The sequence below is a fragment of the Canis lupus genome, chromosome 3 (genome assembly GCF_048164855.1).
Source record: "Canis lupus baileyi chromosome 3, mCanLup2.hap1, whole genome shotgun sequence".
NCBI classification, from domain to species: Eukaryota; Metazoa; Chordata; class Mammalia; order Carnivora; family Canidae; genus Canis; species Canis lupus.
Genome location: NC_132840.1, coordinates 85,092,544 through 85,101,919, shown reverse-complemented (window position 1 = coordinate 85,101,919; position 9,376 = coordinate 85,092,544). Strand labels below are relative to the sequence as shown.

Below are 9,376 nucleotides of genomic sequence, written 5' to 3'. Positions count from 1 at the left end.
AGGCGGGAACCCTGCAGGACCATCTCCGTTTGGAATAAAGAGGAACTCGAGGCTCATGCTCACAGCTCGGCCACAGCGGGGCTTCAGGTCTTGGTCGGGCCTGGTCTGGAGGCCCCTGCGAGGTGCTGGCGCTGAGGGAATGGCCCGGGGCCACCCAGTGCCTCTGCCGAGGGGTTCCGCTGACTGTAGCTGTCACGACTCATCAGACCACAACCATTCCAGGGTTTCCTTGTTTTGCTTCTTTTTTTTTTCTAATTCCCCAGAGGGCTCTAAGAAAATCCCACCCCAAGTCTTCCCTCCCAGGTGGCCCTCGAGGGTGGCTGCCCCCTTGCTCTTCTCCTAAGATTGCGTTTGACAGCAGTGAAAACCAACAGTTCAACAGCAATCGTTTCTTGGCAGGACGGACTGGCACGCGGCTTGTCCCAAAACAAAGTGAGCCTTTCAAGGAAGTGCACTGCAAGTTGGACGCACGTTCCCAGGACACGGACACTCTTGCACGGCTGACACCGGAGCCGAGGCTGAGCCCGGGCCAGGGCCCTGGGGACCGTCAGTAACAGGAGCGAACGGAGAGGAGACTCGGAGCCGGGTATGCTCCTGGGCGCCTCGCACCGGGGAGCTGCACATGCCCGGGCGGGCTGGAAAGGGCCCTCTGTGCTCCAGCTCGATTTTCTGGAAAGGCCTTCTGGGCGGTCCAGCCGGGGAGCAGGGGTGTGGGTCCGAGCAGCCTGGCCTCCCCTTCCCTGCAGGCCTGCTGGCCGCCCAGCCCCGCCTCCCTCCTGCACGAGTGCCTCCAGGCCACCTGCTGCCCCCCACGGCGGGAGGTGCCCGCGGAGGAGCTCTGCGGACGCTGGGGACCCGCGTGCCCCCTGCAGGCCTCCGCCCGCCCGCCTGCACCCTGGGTCGCTGCAAGGCCTCGCAGGTGCGCGGCTCCCCGCCGGGTCGGTCCTCTGCGCGCGGCCCCCGAACGCCCGCGAGGGGGCGCCCCAGACCTCCCGCGTCGCTGGGCACCCGGGGCCCTGCGGCCAGCAGGTGGCGCTGTTGGCTCGCCCATCGAGGAGGAGCGGCAGGTGGCCGGCAGGTGGCCGGCAGGTGTCCCCAGGGCGGGGCGACGCGGCCGCGGCCCTCCCCGCTCCCCCACCCCGGGTTAGGGCCGGCGCCCGGATCCCGGATCCCGCGCAGCCGGGGTCCCCCAGCTGCTAGGACCTCGGCGCTGCTTCTTTTGCTCCCGCAGCTCCCTTGACCTGTCATGCACTCAGCCAACTTGGCTTAGGATGCGGGCTGCCAGGCGGGCTGGGGATGCAAGACCCCGCAGGGTGGCTCAGGGGTGATCCTGGGGTCCCGGGATCGAGTCCCGCATCGGGCTCCCTGCATGGAGCCTGCTCCTCCCTCTGCCTGGGTCTCTGCCTCTCTCCCTCTCTCTCTCTCTGTGTCCCTCATGAGTAAATAAATAAAAATAAAATAAAGTCTTGGGATCCCTGGGTGGCGCAGCGGTTTGACGCCTGCCTTCGGCCCAGGGCGCGATCCTGGAGACCCGGGATCGAATCCCACGGTGGGCTCCCAGCACGGAGCCTGCTTCTCCCTCTGCCTGTGTCTCTGCCTCTCTCTCTCTCTCTCTCTGTGTGTGACTATCATAAATAAATTTTAAAAATTAAAAAAAAATTAAAAATAAAAAAATAAAGTCTTTAAAAAGGAAGAAAGAAGAAGAAGAAGAAGAAGAAGAAGAAGAAGAAGAAGAAGAAGAAGAAGAAGAAGAAAACACTGCTCATGTCCTGGCCAGAGGCCTCGTGTGCAGGATGCGGGGGTGGGGGGGCAGGGAGGCCCCATAACCAGACTGTCACAGGCTGGGGAGGGAAGGGAGGGAGGGAGGCCCCCCCCTTGCAGCCCCCATCACCCCTGATGGGCGGTGAGTAGTTCCTGGGGATTCCAGTCCTGGAGCTGAGGGGGAACCATGCAGGTAGAGGAGACTTGGAAGGGCCGAGGGGCAGTGGCCAGAGCCAAGGCGGGGGCAGGAAACAGCCCGGTAGGTGAGTGGGGCTCTCATGTGGGTGAGTCATGCTAGAAAGTGGAGCTGGGTGAGGACCCGGGGGCCAGGAGCCTGGGGTTTACAGGCCCCGTCCTGATGTCCCTCCACGGGCCTGTGGTCCACGTGCTCTGAGGAAGGGACACTCCTGCGGAGACCCGTTGTGTCCCTGACACATGTGTCAATTTACAGGTGCATAAGTCTGCCCTCATTAGGAGATAGGGAAGTAGCCTCTAAGGGCCAGGCAGGATTGGGAGAGGCATCAGAACAACATTCACCTTCTTCTGGGTTTTAGCCCAACTTTTTTTTTTTTTTTTTTAATTCATGAGAAATAAAGAGAGAGAGAGAGAGGCAGAGACACAGGCAGAGGGAGAAACAGGCCCCATGCAGGGAGCCTGACATGGGACTCAATCCCGGGTCTCCAGGATTAGGCCCTGGGCTGAAGGCAGGTGCTAAACTGCTGGGCCACCCAGGCTGACCTTTAGCCTGACTTGAAGTCACCACTGGGCACATTATTCTCTTTGTTCTTCCTGATCAAGGAGTTCCACATACTCGTTAGGATATGAACTTGTTAAAAATCTAAAATTGAAGAGCAGCCATATATTTATTTAGCAAGATCAATATGCATATTGTTCATACAAGATAGTAAGTCACCAGTTTATAAAAGCACATGTTGTCATTTATTTATTGAAACATAGGTAAGGGGACACCTGGATGGCTCCTCCGGTTAAGCATCCGACTTCAGCTTAGGTCATGATCTCAGGCTCACGGTCTCCACGCTCAGTGGGGAGTTGGCTTGACGTTCTCTCCCTCTACCCCCACTCATGCCCTCTTGATCTCTCTCTAAAATAATTCTTCAGAAAAAATGTGTTCGTGTTTTATAGATGAGAAACAGGAGACTCAGACACACGGTTCATAAGTGGTGGGGCTGGCCCTCTGGATTTGCTGATCTAACTACACATTCTCTCCTTTTCACCAGGACGATTCACCTTGAGTGACCAGCAATCCTGGGGGGAAGGATGTCCAGCAACCCTGGTACCCAGTGCATTTACTCACTCTGTGACCTAGAAGGCCATAAAGAGGGGTTGATGTCTCACACAGGATGCTGTGTTCACAGAAAGAGATGTTGGATCTCTGGTTTCAGTCTTCACCCTAAAATCCCCTGTTCTAAAATGCGCACCAGTTGGTCACCAGCACTGACAGCACACGGTGCACCACGGGTTCTAATGAGATGAGAGAGGTTCTGCAAATGCATCATTGCACGGGCATTACAGCTAGGGCAGTCGTTAGACCGGGTGCAATGCTCTGTCGGCATCTGGGACGACGTTGCAAAGAGGGCCATCCATGTGTGTCTGTGACTTCATGCACCCTTAATGTCGCCTCTCCCAGATGCTCAGCCTCCAAACAGAAAACAGCCTGAAATTTCATTTTTTAAAGTTTCTGCTACAAAAATCCTTGCCAGTGTATTGATGTTTATGGAAAGAATGTTTTTAATCAACCAAGTGTACTGAAGTATGTGAAGTTCCCGGAAGGAATACAACCCACCAGTGAGGCAGAGAGAAGTGGAAATCTAGCAAAGACAAATGGAGGACCCCATACTCAACATCACGGGAAAGAAGCTGAATCCAACAGGAGGATGGTGAAGGGGGTAGATTGTGTAAAAAGGAGGAGGAGACAAACAAACAAACAAAAAAAACAATCTGTGAGAATGGAACACATGACATGCAAATAGTCCAAAGAATAACATGTAAATTAGCATCAGATTTCCAAAAAAAAATCTTTGAGTTGAGAGCCTAGAGAGACCATCTCTCCAGATCATGCTACTGAACCCCACATAAGGGAACCAACTTGCTCTGGTAGAAACAGCTACCATCAAGGGAGGGCGCCCAGGAGGCCAGATCCTGATTCCAATACTCCATGTGAATTAACCCATTTCATCATCCCAGGGAGGGCACGAAGTGTCCATATTGACGGACATTTTGACAGAAAGTGAAACAGATGCTTAGGGAGGTCAAGGATCCAAATCAAGCCCATCCTCACAAGCCAGTCGCTCCCGGAACTGTTGTAAATCAGCTGCAGAACCAAGACTAAAGCCCCGATGCCCCAGCCCCCTGGTCCTGTTTGCTCCACCATTCTGCTCTCTCCTCAGTTAGGCTCAGAAGGTTCTCCCCTCAGAGCCATGGAGGTTGCAGGTCCCAGCATCCGTGTCTGGAACACTCTTCTCCTACGTCTCCATGGAGCCTACTCCCTCATTCCCTTTCTGGCCACCCCAGATAAAATGGCAACACCCTCCACCCTCTACACCCCTTACTTGGCTTCAGTCATAGGGAAGAGATCTCACCATCTACTTGCTATGTATGTGCTCCTTTAGGTTGTCGCCGTTCAGTGTCTCCTATCAAATGCAAGCTCGTGAAGGCATTGTTGACGCTTTCTTCAATGACATATCCCTGGTGCCTGGCACAGAGAAGCATTCGATAAACACTTGATGAAAAAGTAATTGAATCAATGAGCAAATGAGCAAATGGTAAATAATCCCCAGGCCCCAAGCAGAAAACTCAGGTGCTCAGCGCCACACGAGGAAAGTCAGCCCTGGCCCTTTGTGGCTGGGCTGTTGCCCAAACATCTTGCTGGGTCCCAGATGCAGCCTCCTCCAGGAAACCTGAATCCTTCCACCATCACTTCCCAGCAAGATTCACATCTTGAATTATGATATCATGTCTCTAACAGTCTTTTTTTTTTTAAGACTTTATTCATTTATTCACGAGAGACACAGAGAGAGGCAGAGACACAGGCAGAGGGAGAAGCAGGCTCCATGCAGGGAGCCCGACCTGGGACTCGATCCTGGGTCTCCAGGATCACACTCTGGGCTGAAGGCAGAGAGACGCTCAACCGCTGAGCCACCCAGGGGTCCCTCTAAGAGTCTTCTATGAAACTGTGGGTACTTCTGAAAGGAAGAACATCCTCCATCAATTAATTATCAGCCATTAACACTTTTGAATATACTACAGTAATACATAAACAAGATTTTATATGTAACAGATCCAAACTAAAATACAGCTAGTGTGGATGGAGCGTTTGGAACATTCTGGTCATAGTGCTAGGTACTTTACACGTTGCACTAATTGCCAAATATTTCCGGCTCTCGGCCTCCCTGGCACTTGTGGGAATTGCACTTCCCAGGCCCTCTGTGGCGGGTGGCACCATGTGACTGGTTCTAGCCAATCAGACGTAAAAGGGCCTGGTACCCACTCAGAGTGCTAACAAGGGACCCCTCAGAGCTCTCTGCCTTTCAGCTCAGCCAACTGGCAGCGCTCAAGGTGGTGGCGGCTTCGTCAGCCGGAGTCCCTGAGTGGCTGTGATGAGCACAGGACTTCCACGTCCCCGGCATCTGCACAGTGACCCTCTGAGGTAATCTGTGCTATTACTCCTTTATAGGTAAAGAGCAGGCTCTGCATTATTAAAGGATTTTTGCACCATTACATGGCTCATAAGTGACAGAGCCAGGAAGGGAACCAGGTGTGTTCGATGCTGGAGCCCATAACTTCCGTCTACTTATACTCCCTCTCCCACATCTTTATTGAATAAATAAGGATAAAGAAATGAGAATACCATCTTTTTCCTGGACAACAGCAGCTTTGTCAGGCACCACAGCTTTGGGGAGTCAGGAAGGCACTGGGATGGGAATGCTTATCATGACTGGCGGTATTAGGGTGGAAACTCTACAGACAATGTTCTCCCTGTTTATAGCTTTGCTTGTTGGAGAAGTGGAATCCTTGGTCTTTGGTCTGATTGTTTCCCGTTGCGGACTCGTCACTAGGGAGTCAGCACACAGACTGGGTGCCAGCACTGTGCTAAGGGCACCCTGATGAATCCAGCCCTCAGCCCCTGCTTTCAAGGACCCACAGGCTTCCCAGTCAATCCCACTCCCCCTCTTATTTTCCCACAGGGAATGGTCACCACTGCTGCAGATAGTTGCTTGGCTGTTTGCTCTGAGGTTCTACGGAGGGTCAAATCCCCGCTCCTCCACGTGGGGAGGAGCTACATGGAACTGAGAGGAAATTCTGAAGGTCTGTATCACAGGAGAATACAACGGGAGCCCTTGGGAGGCAGGAGCCTCCTGCACAAAATCTTTCCCCACTGCCAGCATGGCACCTACATTTTTCTATCATTAGAAACTTATTCCTTTGGGTTAAAGCAGATTTCTCCTCTTGCCTAGGACCTGCCCCGACAACTCATAACAATCACTCCAGCCTTGAAGTCTTAAAGAAATAACCCAAAGGACCTGGTAACATAAGGATTGGCTGTGCTTCTAGATGTTAAATACCTCAATTCTGAGGATTAAAATGTTCCTTAGGGTGTTCTCTTTTTAAGTAGCTTTTTCCCAAAAGAACTCCAGTAGAGGGTTTGTTGTTATTGTTGTTTGCAGCTGGTGTTAAGGAGGGCCAGAAGCCTGTCGTCCCAGGAGGACTAAATTAACAAGAACCATCGTTGTGCTATCTAGAACCCAAACTACCTGCATCAGTATCCACCAAAGGCTCTGGGCCCTAAGTGGATTCCCTAAGTTGAGGCTGAAATTGTTCAGTGAGAAGTATGGTTTTTTTCTGGGAGTCAGTGGAAAGAGGAAGGATGGGAGCCATGGTGAGCACCTGTAGGGAGAAACACAGCTACAGACTAATGGACGTGAGAAGATCTGGAAAACGTTGTAACGTGGGAAGAGAGGTTTCAAGGAGGGTTGGGGAAATAAGGCATCAGGACCCAAACACACAGGTCTTGAGGAGAAACATCCAGAACCTCTCTTACAAAGACAAGAGATACCATGATGACCCCAAGGAGAGGAGAGGCAACACAAGAATGTACTTGTAGACTGAACCATTCATAGAATTGTATGATTTTAGGCCTAATTTGTTGTGAATGTCCCTGCTTTCCTTGAACTCTATAGCGAATTATCCAAGGCCATCTTGTGAAATACTTTGACCCCAGATTCAAGTAAAACATGAAGCATGGCCAAGTGTGGAAAAGAAAAACTGCACAAATCTGAACAAGAAATAATTTAAAGTCATTCAATAAATCTCGAACTGGAGCAACATGTGAATGCTCATCTCACCTGGAAGTCTGGGTGCAGAGCGGCTGAGGGACCAGGGACCAGGTGTCGGGTGCTCTGACCCTGTGGTGAAGGAAGGCTTGCCCTGCGTAACCTGTGTGTGTCCAGCACTCTTTTCCTGCAGGGGAGGTGTCCCAGAGGAATAACAGCGTCCTTGTCTTTGTGTTTCTCATGTGGCTGGCCAAAAATGGGTGCCAGGTTTGCTGGAGACATGAAGCTGACAGGGATTGATGGTTCATCAGATGTGATGTTTACGATCATAAAGAGAGGAAGAGCTGGGGTCGTGCACACCTGGGCTGGATCTCCACTGCTCTATTTGCTCCTCAATGACTAGAGGCCAATCACGGATACTTACAGGGCCTCAGTTACCTACGAATAAGATGAGGACAGCTGAGCTGCTCACATACACTTTTTATGGGCACATAAGTGAAGGGTGTAAACAAAGTGTCCAGCTCACAGTGGGCACTCACAGAATTCCTTTCCTCTTCCAGAGGGAGAAGTGGAAATCACAAAGACGCTGAATCATCTGCGGATTTCTACACCAACCAGGCCACTGTCCCCTCACCTAGCTCACCTTCCAGCCTCTTCTGATCTTGAGTCAATCTCTCAGCAGCCAGAGTGCCGTTACTAAATCTTAACTCTCATTTCAAAACCCCACTTGAAACCCTTCAATGGCTTCCTGTTCCAGAGTCCTCAGCAGGGCTTTAGGAGGCCTCCGCCTCAAGAACTGGTCCCACTTACTGCTCCACCCTCACTGTTCTGTGCCATGGACACCCTTCCCCTCTGGTCTCCCCCAGGCCATGCACACATCCAGCCCTTCCTGCCCCACAGTGCACACAGGACTTATATATCTCCAAAAGTCTCTGCTTTTCATAACTTATCCCCTCTTCCTAGATGATTCCCCATATCTCTCTTGCATGGACCCTTTTTTTATTTGGATAACTTCTACTCAAACTTCGGGGCTCTGCTTAGATGTTACTTTTGGCCTTCTCTGATCCTCCTATGTGCTCTTCATTGCCCTGAGTGCATAGACTTGTCTGAACTTAATGTCCTACTAAAAATGCATGCTTACTTGTCCTGTTGCAGACCAAGCTCTAAGTCTCCTAGGGCAATGTCCGTGTCTTGTTCACCACTGTCTCCTCAGCTCAGAGAATAGCACAGAATAGATACTCAGTAAATATATTGCTTAACCTTTTAGTCTGAAATGACTCAAGGAAAAGTTGCAAAAATAGCACAAAGTTCCTATGTATCCTTCACCCATCTTCCCCTAATGTTAACATCTTGTAAAATCATAGTAAAATTATTGAAACCAAAATATTATCATTGATCCAATACTTTAAACTAATCTTGAGATCTTATTTGAATTTTATCAATTTTCCTACTGTGAGATTCTGATTTATAATATGAAGCATATCCTTCCTTGGTCTTCATCCCCAACCCTGGCATAGAGCTCCTAAAACACGTGGAATTTCCAGTGATGAAAACAGTTAAACTGCCTTTTGTTATGTTAATCAGCTGACCTTTGCAGAGGAGGTCACATAAGGATGGAGGCTGGTTGCCATGTGGTTAGAGGGTTGGAACTTTCAGTCCCCTCCCCTCATCTCCAGTTCAGTCACCAATGGTCAATGATTTAATCAATCATGCTCATGTAACAAAGCCTCCACAAAACCAAAAGGATGGGGTTGGAGAGCTTTTAGGTTGGTGAACATGGAGATGCTGGGAAAGTGGCTGCCTGGAGAGAATATGGAAACCCTATACCCCTTCCCCATACTTTGCCCTACATGTCTCTTACACTTGGCTGTTCCAGAGCTATATCCCTTTATAGTAAACTGGTAGATGTAAGTAAATGTTTCTCTAAATTTTGTGAACCATTCTAGCAAACTCATGGAACCCCAGGAACTGGGAACCTCTAACCCTCTTGCCCGGTTGTCAGAAGCACAGGTGACAACCTGAGCTTGCAACTGACATCTGAAGTGTGTGTGTGTGGGGGGGAGGGGCTGGGTGTCTTGTAAGACTGAGCCCTTAACCTGTGGGATCTGATGCTTGCTTCAGGTAGATAATGTCAGAACTGAGTTAATTGCTTGGTGGTGTGGGAAACACACACTGGAACTGGTATCAGCATCAAACCCACCGGATCCTTTTCTTCACCCAGGAGCCCATCCAGGATCCCACATTGCATTTAGCTGTAATGTCTCCTTCATCTCCTCCAACCTGAGATAGCTCCTCAGTCCTGCTTTGTCTTTCATGACTTTCAC

General features: G+C 50.7%; 1 long non-coding RNA gene across 1 annotated transcript; it reads right to left on the bottom strand.

Moving 5' to 3' along the window:
• Positions 1–2,650: 2,650 nt before the first annotated feature.
• Positions 2,651–8,746, bottom strand: LOC140631248 (uncharacterized). Its single transcript, XR_012028876.1, has 4 exons — positions 8,194–8,746; positions 7,125–7,490; positions 4,362–4,474; positions 2,651–3,639 (listed from the first exon to the last, which is right to left on the bottom strand). It is a non-coding gene; the product is annotated as an uncharacterized lncRNA (long non-coding RNA).
• Between the last annotated feature and the right edge of the window lie 630 nt (positions 8,747–9,376).